We start from the raw sequence: 19,581 nt of genomic DNA on the forward strand, positions 1-19,581 counted from the left end.
TGAAGTCTGCTGCAAATCTGCCACAAATCCTGCAATGGAAACTCTGCCTGTGTCCATACAGCTAGACATTATCCACTATGAAACAGATACTGACAAACCCTGACGGACCAAACTGACTATATTGAGTCTGTAGTTCCAGTATTGTATGGCGGTATCTATTTTCCAATATTTTTGATGGAGATTACAGACGATTACGCTATTCTCACAGTCAAGAATACCAGACAGGCCAATGGGAAACCTTGACCGTTTAACTTAAATATATGAACAGAGCCTGAAATGACTGAAGACATCTATATTTAACCCTACGCTCACATCTGCATTGTGAAACGCAGCAGGCTGTGTCGGCAGAGTGACAGCCTACCGGAGTAGGCTGTCGACGGGGATCTGGCTGCTTTCCGCCATAATGTCGGTTTTCAGCCGGACATAAAGCCATGCATGCAGGACTGTTTCGGACCAAAAGCTGACAATTATGCTGGAAAGCAGCCGTATCCTTTTGGATCCCAATGTAGTCAATAGGGATCTGGCAGTTCACGGTATTATCCTGCTATGTTGGATACAGTGAGTTCTGGCAGGCTGTTCCTCTGCCGGAACACCCTGCTGGGTTTCACTACGAAGATGTGAGCCTAGCAAAGGCTCTGGTATCCGGCCTTTCTGGATACTGCCGTCTGCCACCAGAACACCATTGACTATAACTGGGTTCGGCAGAGATCCGGCTACTACCCGGCAAATATGCTAAGAATCGGCCGGCCAAAAACACTACACTCTGTAGTTCGTGTCCGGCCGATTCCTGCATTCTCTGCCGGAACTGGCAAGCGGATCACCCTGCTGCAGATGTGTAACTAGCCTTATACACCTAAGTACCAGTCTACACAGTCTATAAAGCCTCCAAGTTGTGCGTGTGAAGATACTTTACACAAGCATGTGCACAAGACAGGAAAACCATAAAAGCCTTGCATCACTAACTTGCCTCACAGATTCTTTCATCCATTCTCGAGGAATGTCCAACAAAGACGGCATACATGTCACAGAGGAAGAAGGCACAGTCCCGGCATGCAAGCAGTTAAGCCAGCAGTTCCAGTACACGAGAAGACAATAAAAGGCTTCAGCCGCTAGTACATTCCATCCTATAACCGGAGTATACTGTACAGCGGCCAGCAGCCATCTGCACCGCATTCCAGTATGGATGAAAAAAAATAAAAAAGGAAAAAAAGTTTTCCAACTGTCATTTCCTCTTTCTAATGAAGACCTAACGCCGTTCTAAAAATGGAAACGAGGATTTGTTTTCGAGCCGTCAGAAGAAGAAATCCCGATGGTGGACTCCAGGCCCTCGCAGCTGCACTGGGTGGGATTCGCTTCTTGTGGAGGATTCGGGAGCGCAGAGAAAATTGTTCATTTCCACAAAACTGGAAGTGAGAGACCAAAGTTCAAAGAACGTTTCCTACACATGCAACTCATTGGCGATTTCTGGCTTGATTAGGGCCTCGGGCACACGGGCATCAAAGGCAACTTTCCGTTAATACAATTATAGTAAGCAGAGCAATGGATAACGCAAAAAGCAATAGTAGTGACGTATAGAGCAATTCACATCAGCATATGTCCGGTCAACTTGTGAAAATCTCATAGTACGGTCGCATCAGCGGATCCGGCGGGCTGCTCCGGGTATTGCCGGATTCTACAGTTCATCACCAGATCCCGATTAACTATAATGCAGTCTGGCGGTAAAACGGCCACTTTACAGCAGAAATGCCAGGTTTTGGCCAGACTAAGGCTAGGTCTACACGACTACATTTGTCGCGCGACAGATAGGGCGCAACAGTTGTCGCGCGACATTTTGTTGCACTAATGTCGCGTGACAATTTTTATAATGGCAGTCTATGGTGTCGCACTGCAACATGCGACATGTTGCGACTGCGACGCGACAGTCGCAGAAAAATCCATCTTGAATGGATTTTCTGCGACTGTCGCGTCGCAGTCGCAGCATGTCGCATGTTGCAGTGCGACACCATAGACTGCCATTATAAAAATTGTCGTGCAACAAAATGTCGCGCGACAAATGTCGTCGTGTAGACCTAGCCTAAAACAGTTGCATGCAACAGTTTTTGTCCGGCCGGTATTTGTGCCGTATCAGGCATGCCGCAGATGCAAACGTACCCTTAGAAGGTACACAAAACTGCACCAAACACCACATCATGGTACAGTACTACGTTTGGGAGTAGACAGAGATATATATATATATATTTTTTTTTTTTTTAACATGGGAGTCTGTGGCCGATGGATGACACTGTATAACTATACTGTGACATACATCAAAGGCTTCATCAGAGGTATATGCTGGGGTTGGGAAACTCCCCCGATGCATACCTTCGACAATGTGATGTGAACAGAGAATTAACCGTATTACGCTGAATAAATACTATTCCTATGTCAAAAGGCTCCCATTCCTGTTAGAAGCCAAAAACCGCACCGATCCCACATTCTGCCCAGACAACACAGGAAGGCTGCCATCACGAAAAATCGTTCACCTTAAATTTTCAAACAATGGTCGGCTAAAATCTGTTATTTTGCCCCAGCTTTATCTCACATGTATGGGCAGCTATACGGTCTATTCACACGGTGTGGTGAAACTGCAGTTTTTTGCCACAATAACCTCTTAATTTCACACGACTGTTTGCGGATCGGACACGGACCCATTCAATTACTATGGGGCCGCAAAAAATATGGACGCCACCCGATGCAGCAGATTTGTGGACTGCAAAATGGATACGGTCATGTGATACGGTCGTGTCAATACCCCCTACATAAGGTGCATAGACACCGGGAGGATAAATTATGGCACATGAGCCTGGTAGTGCACTTGAGGGGAAAAAAGGAGTATTGTGATAAGGGAAGCATTAACAATGACTGATAGTCAAGAAGGTCACGCGGGTTTACTGTTAAATAAAGCCCCCACACCAGCACCTGTAGAAAGAAGGGGGCGCACATGCTGGACCCTGACTGAGGGTCGATGACAAAATTCATGGGTTCTCCATCGCTGGTATACTAATTCTTGGTGTGGCCGTGTCATAACAATAAGGCCTCATGCGCACGGCCGTCCCCATATCGCGGCCTGCAAACAGCATGTCTGCAATATGCGGGCACCGGACATGTGCACACCATATCGGACCCATTCACTTGAGGAGCAGTACAGAATAAAACATGTTAAATTTTTTCAAGTTGAATGGGTCTGCATCTGCTTGCAGCAACCACACAGATGGTGCCCATGCATTGGGGACCACAGATTGCGGACCCCAATGCACGGAATGGTCAGCACATTCGGGTGCATGAGGCCTAACACACCAACAACTGAGGTATGCTCATACCAGGGTGGTGGAGCTAGTAAGCCACACTTGCACCACCATCCTTCCACTCATAAATGGTTCAGCTATAATATTTGGCTAGAATAAATGTACCGTAGTTTTTCCATCTCCATCATGTAATTTTTGTTTTCCTACCATGCATCTACACCCTATGGCACACAGACACTTGGATCCAGACTACGTGTATCTCGGTAAGTGAATATTTACCAGTGTTTCAGACCTGATATGAAACCTACCACGGGGTGATAGAAGGTATCAGGCTCATTAAAACGCCATGATTTACAGGCCTAGCCTGACAGCCCTGATAGATAACCTCCCACACACACCCAATCTTAGGAGGTTCCAGGCAGACGCCTTGTCCGGGGTCTTGTAGTTAGGTTTGGAGATACACCTTCCAATGCAGTCCTACGGCATTCCTCGAAACCACTGTACAATAACAGGACTCAGCCCCAGAAAGTCAATTAAGAGAAAAGCCGATCAACAAAACATCCTGCGTCGGTGCAATTACGTAAGGGTCCTGCCTTGTGGCAGGTGGTAAGAATCATGTCGATGTTTTAAAGAGTCTGCAAAAAAAATTAAAATCAAGACTTTCCATCCACCATAAGCAACGATTATGCTAAATATAATAGAGAACAAAAAAAAAAAAACTGCTACCAAATACAACCAGGAAAATCCAAGTAATGCAATGGATACAGGAGCAAGCGGTGCGTATAAGGGGCAAATTTTTGTGCGAAAAATGCAGTACCAGCTAAGTGGAAGAAAATTTCAAAATCTCGTGTACATAGGGTGGAAATTTTCCATGAGGACATTGACCTTTGGTGCGGATTTTGAAATCCACGGCATGGCAAGTGTTTCAGTGCAGATTTTACCCTTTGTGATGCAAAGCGTGAGATCTGGGGGCAAATCCGTTTGGTGCAGAGTCACAGTGAAAACTACTGGTACATAAAAATTTTCATGGAAAATCTGCATAAACTACACTACTGTGTGCATATACCCTTAGGGTACCTGCACGAGATGCACATTACACGCGTTTTTTTTTTTCCACAATGATTCTCGTACAGAAACCACAGCGCAGTACAGTACCAGAAATGCGAAGGGGAAGAGACAAATGTCATGTAGATATTTTTTTCTCTTGTGCGGATCTTGAAATCTGCAGCATGTAAATTGTTTTGTGTGGTTCTTTTGTGTGGATTATCAATGGAAGGGTGAGACCTACAGCAAAACCACATCAAATCTGCACAAAAAAAAAAAAGTTAAATGTGTTTTTGGCACAGGAATACACAAAAAAAAAAAAAAAAAAAAAAAAGCACAGAAATCTGTGGGTCCCTACAAACATGAATTTGTGTAGGCAGTTTTTTGGGACTGTAAAAACAACAGAATAACCGCATGCGTTTGTTAGGCCATCTGCATTTTTTCTGCAGTTCTTGTGGAGGTTTTTGCAAGCTGTGTGTTTGACCAATTGTGTTTTCTTCATGGGGCTGAAAAAAAACACCTGAAAAAAATAAAAAACGCAAGAGCTCCAGCATGCAGCATTAAAAAAAAAAAAAAAAAAGGAAGAAGTTAGAAAAGAGAAAAAAAAAAAAATGCTACCTAATGGATAAACATGGCAAGAGCAAAATAATGCCAGTGTCTCCTGTGTTTCATATTTCCCATAGGCATATTTCTGGTGCAGATGCCAACGCAACGGTTAGTTGGAATACCGCTAGATATTGTATTCCACATGCCATGACAATTCTGGAGCATTTAGTTTGATCCCATGCTGTGCCATTCATCTAATTATTCCTGCTAGAAGTTTAGGAATAAAGGTCCAACTGGGTGGTACCAGTTGGGAGCATGTCCCTGCACAATCTGACGCAGTCTAATCAGTGCAGCCAGGATCAGACTGTGCAGGGACACCTCTTCCACTGATATCCTAGTTGTGCATTTATTCATAAACTTCTAGCACTAATAATAGAGGAAAAGCACAAAATACACTTATTAGAATAGATGCTCCAGAATTGTTATTACATGGGGAATGCAAGTAGTTACTAAAACAGACATGTAAGGAGAGGTGACAGGTCCTTTTTAAGGTGAAAAAGGAGTGGATCAGGTCTGCCCAATGTCATCTAGACAGTCCGGAGTGTGGCATGCAGCAGGAATATTGTGCTCGATACAACCAGTTCTAAAAACACTGCAATTATATGAGTCAGAACACATCCAATATTAAAGTCAACAAATATGTACTGCCTAGAGTAGGAATGACCTTACACCAGACGCCCTCCGCATAACAAGCGGGTTCTTTTTCTATGCAAAAGTTAAAAAAAATATATAAAAAATATTCAGCTTTTTTATATATAAATAATACTACAAAGTCCACATTCATACACTGTGCACTTCGATAAGATTCCACTAGCAGAAACAGATTATTTATCCACTACCTTGGACACGGCGTGTATAGCTATGCTTGTGGAAGGAAGGGCATTGCCACTGGAGCCCGTATGGAGTGAGCATCATAAAGGTGGCAATACCCATTAGATCAGGGATCGGCAACCTTCGGCATGCCAGCTGCTGTGAAACTACAATTCCAGCATGCACACTTAGGCTCCTTTCACACGAGCGAGTATTCCGCGCAGGTGCAATGCGTGATGCGTACGCATTGCGCCCGCACTGAATTCGGACCCATTCATTTCACGGGGTCTGAGTACATGAGCGTTGGTTTTCACGCATCACTTGTGCGTTGCTTGAAAATCGCAGCATGTTCTAGATTTTGCATTTTTCACGCAACGCTGGCCCATAGAAGTGAATGGGGCTGCGTGAAAATAAAGTGTAGATGCGATGCGTTTTTCAAGGATGGTTGCTAAGAGATGTTGTTTGTAAGCCTTCAGTTTTTTAGCACGCGCGTGAAAAACACATCAATGCATCAAATAAACGCAATCGCAGACAAAACTGACTGAACTTGCCTGCGAAACTGCGTCCACAATGCATCCGGACCTAATCCGCTCACGTTCGTCTGCATGGGGCCTTACTTGGCTGTTCTTGTAACTCCCATAGAAGTGAAAGGAGGAGTCTGGGAGTTCTAGTTTTAGAACAGCTGGAGTGCCGGAGGTTCCTGATCTCTGCATTAGATTGAAGGTGACGAACATGGACGCTTTCAACTATGACGAGCATTCGTTGGATGAAATTTAACAATGAAGGATTGTTAGACCCACCATCATTTGGAAATGTTCACAATTCTCGCTGGTAGCTGACGGTATCTTGGCCACATGACCAATTGTTCCATGAAAGATCATTTGTCCTTCCATGACGAAGGCTGTGAACAATTGTAATGTTCAATCTCCGCTAACATGTGACTGCGTCTAATGTGTATGGTCACCTTAAAGGGGTATTCCCATCACAGACGTTGATGGCATATCGCTAGGATATGCCATCAATGTCAGATAGGTGCAGGTCAAGATGGAGCAGGAAGCATAGACCAGCAGAGGATATGTCATGTGTGTATTACATATTGTATTACTGACTTTTTTTTAGGCAGCTGGAGAACCCCTTTAAGTAAGCCTCAATCATCTGCAGAACCTCTTAATGTAATGAAAGCAGGTCCACGCAAAATAAACTATTAAAGTACCCCATCTACTAAATTATTACTCTATGTTGTTTCATGGCACAAATGTGAACCCCATTGCGGTGCCTAATATGTTCTATATGGAGCCATTTGCTTTACAAACAAACCTGAAAGCAACATGTAATGCGATTCCCAGAGAAGCCTAAACTTCAAATGACTCAACGCTCGGATTTCTTTGTAGCTTAACTGATGAATGTGAACTAAATTAAAAAAAGGTTTCCTTCCTCAGGAAAACCAAAGCTTATTCGCCTGACAAAACAAAAAAGAGCGAGACATGATGTGAACATGAATTCCGTCATCTGGAATCAAATTTAACCAGTAGCACAGGTCTGTTCTGTACATTCAGCAAACAGACCTTTAAGGAGTATTAAATAACCACTCGATGGGAAATCTCCCCGAGACAAATGTAAAATTCATTCACTTCCAGAAACACACCTCCGGAGACCCATGTGCTGCATAATCTGTTATGTAAGAGAAAAACGCACAGAAATAAAAGCAGTCGTAATCTAAGTGGACAAGAGCATAAATGTGCAGCTCTATTAACCAGGACTACAGAAGCTGGACATAATCACTGGTTTAAAGGGCATCTGTCAGCAGATCTGTACCTATGAAACTGGCTGACCTGTTACATGTACGCTTGGCAGCTGAAGACATCTGTGTTGGCCCCATGTTCATATGTGCCCGCTTATCAGACTGTAAGGTTTTGGGACAATTATCAGGAATAAGGGCTCTTTCACACTTGCGTTCTTTTCATCCGGCATAGAGTTCAGTCGTCGGGGCTCTATGCCGGAAGAATCCTGATCAGGATTATCCCAATGCATTCTGAATGGAGAGAAATCCGTTCAGGATGCATCAGGATGTCTTCAGTTCAGGACCGGAACGTTTTTTGGGCGGAGAAATTACCGCAGCATGCTGCGCTTTTTGCTCTGGCCAAAAATGGTGAACACTTTCTCGCAAGGAATTAATGCCCATTGAAACGTCGTTTTGGAGCATTACCGGATCCGACGTTTAGCTTTTTCTGAATGGTTACCATGGCTGCCAGGACGCTAAAGTCCTGTTTGCCATAATAAAGTGTAGTGGGGAGCGGGGGAGCAGTATACTTGCCGTCCGTGCGGCTCCCGGGGCGCTTCAGAGTGACGTCAGGGCGCCCCACGCGCATGGATGACGTGATCGCATGGACACGTCATCCATGCGCATGGGGCGCTCTGACGTCACTCTGGAGCGCCCGGATGGTAAGTATACCGCTCCCCCGCTCCTACTATGGCAACCAGGACTTTAATAGCGTCCTGGCTGCCATAGTAACACTGAACGCATTTTGAAGACGGATCAGTCTTCAAATGCTTTCAGTTCACTTGCGGTGTTACGGATCCGGCGGGCACTTCCGGCAAATGGAGTACACGACGGATCCGGACAACGCAAGTGTGAAAGAGCCCCAAGAATGCTTGCTCCTTATAATTGACCCATATAATCAATGAACAAACAAACACTTACTCAGGAGCTGATGAGCATCTTTTATCAGGATGAAGGCAGCGCATCTACCAGTGTAATCAGGCATGTACTGCTGATCATCTATAGAAGAGAATGAGGAAGGAAAGACTGGTAGCAATCGTTCCTCCTTCATTTAAAGTGTGCATCAGCCTGCGTAATCAGGCTGATGCAAACGATTGTCAATAGATTATTATCCTCCATCGGCAGTGTAATACTTCATGCACATGTCCATATTACCTTTCTGTTCAGGCTTGGAGGCATAATACTGCAGAACTGGATGACAATACAAGCCTCATCTGAAAAAGACCATTTAAAGGGGTTGTCCCACGATAAATATTCTACAATTTTAAAACCAGCCCCTGGATCTGAATACTTTTGTAATTGCATGCAATTAAAAATTTAGCATAGCCACTGAGTTATTCAATAAAATCTATCTGTATAGCGCTATCTGCTTTTTTTTTTTCTTATTATTTCTTTGACCTGCTCACTGAGAAGGCCGCACATGCTAAGTTTCATAATCCTTCAACTGCCTCCTGAGCTGTGATAGGCAGAGCTGAGACACGCCCCCTGAGCTGCAGCAGAAAAGACACTCCCATTGAGCTCTCAGCTTGATATAAATCTAGCAGAGCAATGAATGGGGAGATCTCTGGACCCATGTGAGGTACAGGGCTGGTTCTAGCTTTGTTAGAAATAGATTTTCATATACTATACAGTACAGACCAAACGTTTGTACACACCTTCTCATTCAAAGAGTTTTCTTTATTTTCATGACTATGAAAATTGTAGATTCACACTGAAGGCATCAAAACTATGAATTAACACATGTGGAATTATATACATAACAAAAAAGTGTGTAACAACTGAAAATATGTCATATTCTAGGTTCTTCAAAAGTAGCCACCTTTTGCTTTGATTACTGCTTTGCACACTCTTGGCATTCTCTTGATGAGCTTCAAGAGGTAGTCACCTGAAATGGTTTTCACTTCACAGGTGTGCCCTGTCAGGTTTAATAAGTGGGATTTCTTGCCTTATAAATGGGGTTGGGACCATCAGTTGCGTTGTGGAGAAGTCAGGTGGATACACAGTCCTACTGAATAGACTGTTAGAATTTGTATTATGGCAAGAAAAAAAGCAGCTAAGTAAAGAAAAACGAGTGGCCATCATTACTTTAAGAAATGAAGGTCAGTCAGTCTGAAAAAGTGGGAAAACTTTGAAAGTGTCCCCAAGTGCAGTGTCAAAAACCATCAAGCGCTACAAAGAAACTGGCTCACATGCGGACCGCCCCAGGAAAGGAAGACCAAGAGTCACCTCTGCTGCGGAGGATAAGTTCATCCGAGTCACCAGCCTCAGAAATCGCAGGTTAACAGCAGCTCAGATTAGAGACCAGGTCAATGCCACACAGAGTTCTAGCAGCAGACACATCTCTAGAACAACTGTTAAGAGGACACTGTGTGAATCAGGCCTTCATGGTAGAATATCTGCTAGGAAACCACTGCTAAGGACAGGCAACAAGCAGAAGAGACTTGTTTGGGCTAAAGAACACAAGGAATGGACATTAGACCAGTGGAAATCTGTGCTTTGGTCTGATGAGTCCAAATTTGAGATCTTTGGTTCCAACCACCGCGTCTTTGTGCGACGCAGAAAAGGTGAACGGATGGACTCTACATGCCTGGTTCCCACCGTGAAGCATGGAGGAGGAGGTGTGATGGTGCTTTGCTGGTGATACTGTTGGGGATTTATGCAAAATTGAAGGCATACTAAACCAGCATGGCTACCACAGCATCTTGCAGCGGCATGCTATTCCATCTGGTTTGCGTTTAGTTGGACCATCATTTATTTTATAACAGGACAATGACCCCAAACACACCTCCAGGCTGTGTAAGGGCTATTTGACCATGAAGGAGAGTGATGGGGTGCTGCGCCAGATGACCTGGCCTCCACAGTCACCGGACCTGAACCCAATCAAGATGGTTTGGGGTGAGCTGGACCACAGAGTGAAGGCAAAAGGGCCAACAAGTGCTAAGCATCTCTGGGAACTCCTTCAAGACTGTTGGAAGACCATTTCAGGTGACTACCTCTTGAAGCTCATCAAGAGAATGCCAAGAGTGTGCAAAGCAGTAATCAAAGCAAAAGGTGGCTACTATGAAGAACCTAGAATATGACATTTTTAGTTGTTTCACACTTTTGTGTTATGTATATAATTCCACATGTGTTAATTCATAGTTTTGATGCCTTCAGTGTGAATCTACAATTTTCATAGTCAAGAAAACTCTTTGAATGAGAAGGTGTGTCCAAACTTTTGGTCTGTACTGTATGTCGTCTGATTTTCACATCATTTGATTTTTTTTTATATTATTCATGGGATAACCCCTTTAATATGTGCACTCTTTTTAAGTGTTGGATTTTAACCCACAGAAAAATAACATGTTCATCTGGGGCTGGGCATATGCTATACAGAGCAGCCAATCTGAACAAGCAGAGCTTCAGTATTTACTATGAGAGCAGAGATGGATCTTTTATGAAGAGAACCAGCATAAAAACCACATAAATAGCCTAAAGCCTAGCCTAATCAACTAGATCGCACGGGACAAGTAGGAGAATTATGATTTCTTATGTAAAAAGGCTGAAAGGGGATGAAGCAGCTTGCCCCAATCAATTATTTTAGTTATTATGTATGAAATAGAACTTACAAAAAATATAAAAGAAGCATTTCATCCTAACTCAACGTGAATTATAGCATCGGCCTCTTAAGCAGAAGTGAATGCCACATGATTTTTACAGAGGGTGGGGAACATCTTTTGCTGCCACATGATTCACTGTTATCTATGAGCAAACATCAGACAGTGCAGTACAGTTTTCTGAGTCACATTTAGGAACCCATGATCTCTATATGAGTAAGCCAAGATTAATGTCAAAATTATGAGCTGGTTGCTTTAGCAATTGTGTCAACATTACTTTGGGTTCCCCGCCAAAATGCAGTTGAAAAGTTTATATGGCTTATGGAGTATGTGCTACTGGTATTAGGATTTCCCTATAGGCAAGCCTAAAGAACAGTGGTTACACAGTGTCTTGAAGCCCCTGGAGGACATTCCCACCAGGATCTGTGAGGAGGTGCCACGTTGATATAAATTTCCTGCACCTTGGAGGACTGATGGAATAAGCAGCTGGTACAAGTGGGCACACCGTCAATCTTTTAGGCTTTTATAAGGCCTAAGAGATTTCCACTGCCGGAACTCTGCAGATGGTGGCGCTTTAGAACGGACTACCATAAAGTGGACAAATGAGTTTTCTAAGCAATACTGGGCAATCAGTCACCAGCGCCTAATTTCCTTAGTTAACCCTAGCGGAGGCAAGGCTGGCACATTAAACTGGAATATCATTTCCATGACTAAGAGGAAGACATGCACTCAAACAAACGATACTTGACAGGGTCTTGGAAACTTCACTTGTCGGACTATACTCTTACCACAGTTTTTTTGGCAGGCGTATTGGATAAGAAATGGAATATGTTATAGAGTTAATTTCCGTGGAAAGACATTGGGGCAGAGCATGTATCACTCGTCCCAAACAGGGAAGCAATGGTGGAAAGTAAAAACGCGCTCCAACGTTCACCCACGGACGGAAATAGAGTTTTCAAATAAATATTTCCTTTGAGTCATTTACTGCCTTCTACTCCATGGCACCACAGCTGCCCGGCACAACAGATGTAACACCATGTGTACTGCTCCGCGGACTGGATGCGGATGAGGCATGGAAAGGAAGGTTGATGGGACATTTATTTATAGTCTATTAGGACGGAATGTTACATGGATAGAACCACTGACTACATCCTTGTCCACACTTAGGGATGGGGAGGTGCGGACACTAGGGAGAATAATCCACACTCCAGGGAAGAAGAATAAAAATAAAAAAAAGGACACTAGGGGAATTTATCATTCACTCCAGGCCAGTTTTCTGACATAAAAAAAAAAAAAGTGTGCAACTTTTTAAATGCCACTGTGCCTAAATGTAGGTGCAAGTGGTTTTTCTATGCCACCTTCGCCATTTTCCAAACAGGGAGCGAATAGAAAATCAACTGAAATCTATGGAGCTACCGTAGATTTCAGTCTAGGCACATGGGCTGACTGAGCATGCGCCTAGTTTATGACAAGGCCTGAGCCTCACCATAAATTGGGCGCATCCTCCAACAGCACACGGAGATATCACAGACCAGCAGTTAGCCCTCACTGTTCGATAAGTGCTTTTATACAATAAGCTGGCCACACGAGATGACATTTTGCCAAGAGCTATCCTTCCCGATCCCCCCTACACATGTTTGCTTGACTCAGCTGACTGCGCATGTATAGTGAATGGCAGTGTTTAATCTCCCCAAGAATAAAAGGATCGGTCAGTTGAAGTCCAACACAATCCAGCTTAATCCATCGAAGGAGACCCGAATACACCACATCCTGCTGAAATTGTCAAATGACTCCAATATTTATCTAATGAGTATGACCAGTTTTACATACCATCCCTACCCAGAATTCTAAACCAGGCGTGCACCACTATTATCCGGGAATAGAAAAAAAATGTCTGCTTTCTTCCAAAAAACTGTCCCATTCCCTGTCCAGGTTGTGTGTGGTACTGCACTCACGCCAAGGTGCGATACTGTTTTTTGGAAGAAAGAAGACATGTTTCTCTAAACCTAGAAAACCCCTTAAATCTACAGGAGGCAGATTTTTAACGACATCCTTCCACAATGGGCCGGTCATAGAGAAAAAAAACCTTTGGAGGTCTTAGGAGAGGGGTGCATGAACAGAAAATACATAGTGGGGTTTCTGTGTATGTGGTTTGCGGCTGCCACATTCTGAAGTCATTTATGACTTTGGCCTGGCTGCTATACGCATGTCCTGTCATGAAACTGCTTGCTGTCAACTATGAAAGGTAGAGAGCTGATCAATGCAAACAGAAGTTTGCCAAGTGAGAATCTGGGAATTTTTCTGAAGGGGTTTTCAGGGTCAAACTGGCCCCATACCTATGACAGTTGTTGGTGGACAGCTTTAAAGGGGTTTTCTGATATTTTTAAAATAATGACCTATCCTCTAGATAGGTCATTCCCAGTTTGGAGGAACATGCATACGTCCTGAACTGGGAGAACTGTCAGACTCCCTTGGTGTCGACTTATCTCCCCGAGTACAGAAGCATAGGTTGTTGGAATCCAATTTCCTTACCTTTTTCTCCCGACATTGCGGCAGTGGCAGGCTTCCATACACATTGGCCCGACCAAAATCTGTGTATTCATCTGACGTTTATGTAATGTGCATGACCGGCTTAGAGAGCTAGCCCAGGTTCTAAATGCTGATGACCTATTCTCGGCATAGGTCATCAATATCAGATCAGTCACCCCAACGCATTCACATGTGCTAAGGTGCAGCCAATTGTTGGGAAGGAAGTGTCCATAGTATGATGAGGAGGGATAGCTTTTGCGATCGCTTGTCCTCATACATCTGCATTATTTCTGGGCAGCAGATCGCTGTTTAGACCACACTATCTGCACCCAGAAATGATAATTTACTTGCCTGCAGGAACGACAGGATCACCTGATGAATGAGCATTTTGCTCGCTCATCAGGTGATCGGCAGCACCTTTAGACGGGCAGATTGTCAGGAAGGGGCATTCGCAGGAACGTTAGTTACTGATAATCTGCCATAATATTGCCCCATCTAAATCCACCTTAAGTCAGCACAACCATTACACAGTGCAGAGCCTTCTGCTTCTGGCTCCGACCACTGTGATTTTGCAACGCCTGGCGGCTGCTGATAACTGTGGGTGCCCGGTGTTCCACTCCAAAAATGCAGTTTCTTAACATACTTCTTGTGCAGACCATGCAGTGCATCACTGGTGGGGATTTTCTTAAGGGTCTCAAACCAAACATTCTTCTACAGTGCATACGGTATTCAGTATCTAAGAACCTTAAGTCCCTTTAGCCTGGGACTAAACTGGCTTTTCAGGAGAACTCTCCTGAAAGCCAGTTTAGTCCCAGGCAACTCCAGCAGATGACAGTCATGCAGAAATATAAGTAGGAAAGCTACAGAAGAAATACCCAAGTGTGGAGCGACTGATTGATGCAGCCACAAGGGTTTATTTTCTTGGAGCAAGGTACACGCCTGCATTGTTCATAAGGAAAAGGAAGTGAACCATAGTCTGGATCTCAGCCAAGTCAAATGAAACTACAATGTGCAAACATTTTGAACCTGACATTTATGGTCAACGATGAAATCATCTTGGACACTGATTCCACCTACAAGGATTTTAAGCTGAGATAAATCACACTGAGCCATCACAGTAAAGGATAGACAATAACATACTGGACAGCAATCGAGTGCGGTTCATGCAAACGTCACCGCCGAGTCTAACGACTGACCAGCATGGGCCATGTCCTCGATGGGGAGCAGAGGTGGCTGGTACGGAAGTTGCAGTTCTTTAACCAGAAACATTGGGGGACATTTACTAAGCCTGCTTTTTACGCCGGTCTTAGTTGTCCCTCCTGCGCTGCCGCAGCATACAGCTAATTTATGAGGTGTGCTCTCGTCATAAATTAGGTGCATATATGGCAGTCCATGCCCCTGCCACGGCCCCTGACAACCACCCACTCCACCCCTATCTGTCGTACTTGGCATAAAAACACCTGTGTGACAAAATAGTTGTGAAAATGCCCTTTGCGACTATTTTTATGCCAAACAAGCTATAATAAATAACCCCCCACCTTGTTTAAAAGCTGAAAAACATTTTCCAGGCTTCCCTGTAAATTATTTTCAAAAGGGTTGCCCAGCTTTTAAATATTGATGACCTTTCAGTATCGGTTTGGTGGGTGTCTGACCCCGGGTGCCCCAATGATCAGCTGTGGCAGTGGCCGTGCTGGCGTACTATCGCTCAGCTCCAATTCAAGTGAAGGTCAGTGGTGTCACTGTGTACGCTGTGGCCACCGATAACAACTGATCGATGGAGGTGCTGGGTGCCAGACCCTTAATGATCTCATATGGAGAGGTCATCAATAGTAAATTATTAAAGGAGTATTTCAGCTAGAAGCACTCCAGCGATGTGGGAGTGACCACTGGGATCTCTCCTGTTCCCCATACATGTAAGACCACTGTGTAAAGACCACTGCTCCATTCAGTCTCTGTCGGGAAACCCCAATCACCAAGCATAGGTGCAACAGCTGAAATATGCCTTTAAATTGGGGTTTCAGAGAATAATGTTACGGCTACCTGACGACACCGGTTGCAATTAGGATCACAAAGTAGCGGAGATCCCACGGAAATGAATAGGATCACTGCTATTCTACGATCCTGGCTGTGACCAGTGTAGCCACCGTAGTCATACCATTAAATATAATTAGGTCATCAAAATCTGATCAGAGGAGGTCCAACTTCTGGCACCCCCACCAATCAGCAGTTTGAAAGGGCCACAGAGCCATACACAGTATAGCAGCTGCGCTTGGTATTGCAGGTCAATTCTGTTCACTGGATGGGTCTGAGCTGCACATGACGTCACGGTCAACTGATGAGGTTGCACTGCTCACCTGATCGGTGGGGGTGCCGGGAGTGTAACCCCCACCAATAAGATACTGATGACCAATCCTGAAGATAGGTCATCAATACTGAACTTCTGGAAAACTCTTCTAAACTTGATTTACCATTAGTAACTGAATGAACACGGATCCTATGCATTAGAATTTTCACCTACGTGGACCTTCTGATTATTTCCCCAGAACCAGAAAAGAGTGAGAACTTGGTAAAGAGCAAAAAGAAATAGTTTTTCCAGACAGTTGATTTGTGGGCTTATGGACAATGCACACCGGCATAGGGGCATCATTGGACTGCTGCAATACAGTGAAAAACTATAGAGTTGCTTAGTCTTCTGAAGTACTTTGGATATTTCCAACCCAATACGGAGATTTTTCTTTTACAAATCTCAAGCGATTTTGTTAATATTGATATATTAAATTAACATAAATTACGTTGCTGTTACACATCCATTAGCGGGTGCAGGTAACCCTAATTGCAGGTGCAGCTTTACCCCACACCTTCCAACACACGTGATGTCACTTTGACAACTCAAAAGTTTTTTGAAATGACCATTAGTGCATTTTCACACTTCGCCAGCACAAGAGGACATCCACATGGAACAGATTTACTGCCGATTTTCTCCACATAAGTTGTTCAAAGGAAATCTGCAGCAGCAAATTCGCATCAAATCACATGGATTGTGATTCGCTTGAAGCTTAGATGTAAAAAATGGTGTGGATTGTTTTCTTACGTGTTTTCTATCTGAACTGCAATGACGCTAAATACAAATAAAAGTCAGGTGAAAAAAATCTGCACAACAAAAATAATAATTAAATCTGACATTTCCAAAACAGAAACTGACATGTTAGAGATGAAAAAAAATCTGTATTGCTGGTCAATTTCCGCATGGAAAATGTGTGCAGCGTGCGATTTCCACAAATATTCGCCTTCTTGGTACTGTGAAGCCATTACATGTGGATGAACCCTAGACTGACCTAGTGGGGGATTGTAAATGCTAAGGATTTCCACTTTTGCAATTCTATATGGTGTGAAATCTGTACAAAAATCTGTGACCGATCTACATATATCACATGCAGATTTTGCAGCAGATTCTGTTGCAGAAACGCAGAAAATCCGCAGTGGAAAACCCACAGACTTGTGACCTGTTCCTTTTGAGCACATTCACACCGCCGGATCTCAAAACCAGAATGCCACAAAGTGTGAAACAGGCCTCCCATGTGTTTTTGCTGCATAAATGGATGTCACCTTCTCCACTGCAAAGGGCCAATAGCATAATGGACATCCGAAGCATAAATTGACACGCAGCAGATTAGAGATCCGCACCACAGGTCAATGTACACTGCGCATGTTTTAAGCAATGCAGAAATGAGATTTCGTAAACTATCTTCCACTTTGCTGGAACAAAAAAAAAAAAAATATATATATATATATATATATATATATATATATATATATATATATATATATATATATATAATCTGGATAGATTTTCAATATCTGACTGGTGAGGGTCCGACACCCAGCACCGCCGCTATCAACTGTTTGAAGAGAAGACGGCGCTCAATGCAAGCTCCGCTTCCCTTCATTACACTATGCTTAGTCTCCCTTGCATCAGCGGCGTAGTGCAATTACAAGTACTCACTCCATTCAAGTGACAACGGGCAGTGTAATAAAGAGGAAGTAGCACCGTCTCCTCTTCAGAAAGCTAACTGGCAGGGGCGCTTGGGTGTCAGACCCCTGCCGATCAGATACTGATGACCTATCCATGAGTATAGGTCATCAATATAAAACCCCTTCACAACCCCTTTAAATCTGTGGCAAAGCCGCAGCATTTCCACAAATGACTCCGCAACAAAAATTGGCAACACCATTTGGTGCGGCGTTTATTCCTGCAGAATTCCAGCACATACACTGTGGATCTTGCACAGTGATATACTTCAGCAAAGTCCAACACAGTTAAAAAGTCAAGTAACTTCTATACTATCCTTTTATATCTCTATACTATCCTTTTATATATCTTTTTAGCTCTCACTCCTGTCTCCATGAATAAACAAGCATGCTCGGTTTCGCCAAACCGGCATGTTTATTTCAATAGGGAAGCGGGAGAAGTGGATGCCGGTCAGGACTTGTTGACTGATATGATTAACTGAAAAATGACCAATCCTTGCTGCTCCTGGCAACAGAAGAGATAGTTGGACTGCCCCCATAGGACATCAGACTGTCAGTAGAACCCAACAGTGGGTGGTCCAATGTACGTAAAACAAGATCAATATAAGTAGCGACACAACAGCTCAAACAAAGTAAATTATCTTTGTTCCAATGGTCACGTCTTGATCTCAATATCATCGAGAACATGCTTTGATCATGAGTAGAACTCCCGATATGCTTAAACCTTCATTTTATCCGGAAATTGTTTTTTGTAACATCAGCAGATTACGGTATACTCATAACCCTAAACCAAATCAAGGGTCGAAGCAAACAAACTTAACAAACGGTGGTGCATTGACCCGAAAGAAGAGCACACTAGCTCCAAATGCCTCAAAGGAAAATATTTACAAGTGACCGCACATCTGAGGGGGTTCTTTAAATTTGACAAGTGGAATGCCTTAAAAAAAAGCAGAAAAAAAGGGAAAACGTATCTGTTATAGAGGAATTCTGGTCGTTTCCGTTCTTTTGCAGAGGAAGAAAATGCCAAAGAGCCAGTTGTAAAATTTCACTTTTTGAGATTGCTAGGAGAGAAATATTTTAAGAATGCAACCTTTTCTGAGGGTAAAGTCCGCCTGGCTTCAATGACTGAGGAGATGAGAAAACCAAGGACTTCTGGAAAAGCAGATAAACTGGAAATGGAGAAGAAGACAGTGACCATAATAATGCTTTATTTGAACAATTCATGGCATGCCATTTGTATGTCTAGGGGCCAGAAAACTGAACCTCACAAGCACCATTTTAGAACATACAGTCTTCTGGTGTTGAATGCAAAATCTGCATGCAGTTCACTGCAGACTCCCGAGTTGCCCAGGATGGAGTACTTCCTACTAGACGACCCCTGATTACACGGGTTTGAAACGATGGGCTGCATGCATACTTAGATACCAGAACAGGAAAGTAGACCTGCAGAACGATGGCCACAAAGCAAGTCAAGAAAAACGAAAACATAGTCCCGGACTGGAGGGACTCTGCCTAATATATTCGGAAACTGTACGACCTGAAATAGCAAGAGGAGCAATCAGAACAGGAAAAGTTCAGCACTGAAGAACTATTGTAGTCCACCTTTATTTCCAATCCTCATTTCATCTACTCCATTGTGAGGGTTGAATCAGTAGTAAATTTGCAGATTGTTACATACAGATTTACTGTAGAACTTTTAACCAACGACTTCAATGGAGAATGACTCCATGAGGGTGCCCTATTCTCTGTAAAATCCCAGCAATAACGTCCCACCACTTCAACATTATGGCATACCAAATCAAAATGTTACTTGTGGAGCGGTGTACTTTAAGGAGATCTAAAATTCGGCAACTTTTGCTAAAGGTATTAGGGGCTTGATAACAAAATACCAATTCTGAAGTTT

General features: G+C 43.5%; 1 protein-coding gene across 3 annotated transcripts in view; it reads right to left on the reverse strand.

The window, feature by feature from the left end:
• Positions 1-19,581, reverse strand: part of LOC122942572 (protein MTSS 1-like) — a 135,044-nt gene that overhangs the window by 96,906 nt on the left and 18,557 nt on the right. The window contains exon 1 of one of the 3 annotated variants that reach the window (XM_044300232.1): positions 8,446-8,525. The exons of the other annotated variants lie outside the window; for them this stretch is intronic. The gene's annotated coding sequence lies outside the window, so the exon portion shown is untranslated. Of the gene's footprint in view, positions 1-8,445; positions 8,526-19,581 lie in introns of those variants that run through there. 3 annotated transcript variants of the gene reach the window in all.

The sequence above is a fragment of the Bufo gargarizans genome, chromosome 6 (genome assembly GCF_014858855.1).
Source record: "Bufo gargarizans isolate SCDJY-AF-19 chromosome 6, ASM1485885v1, whole genome shotgun sequence".
NCBI classification, from domain to species: Eukaryota; Metazoa; Chordata; class Amphibia; order Anura; family Bufonidae; genus Bufo; species Bufo gargarizans.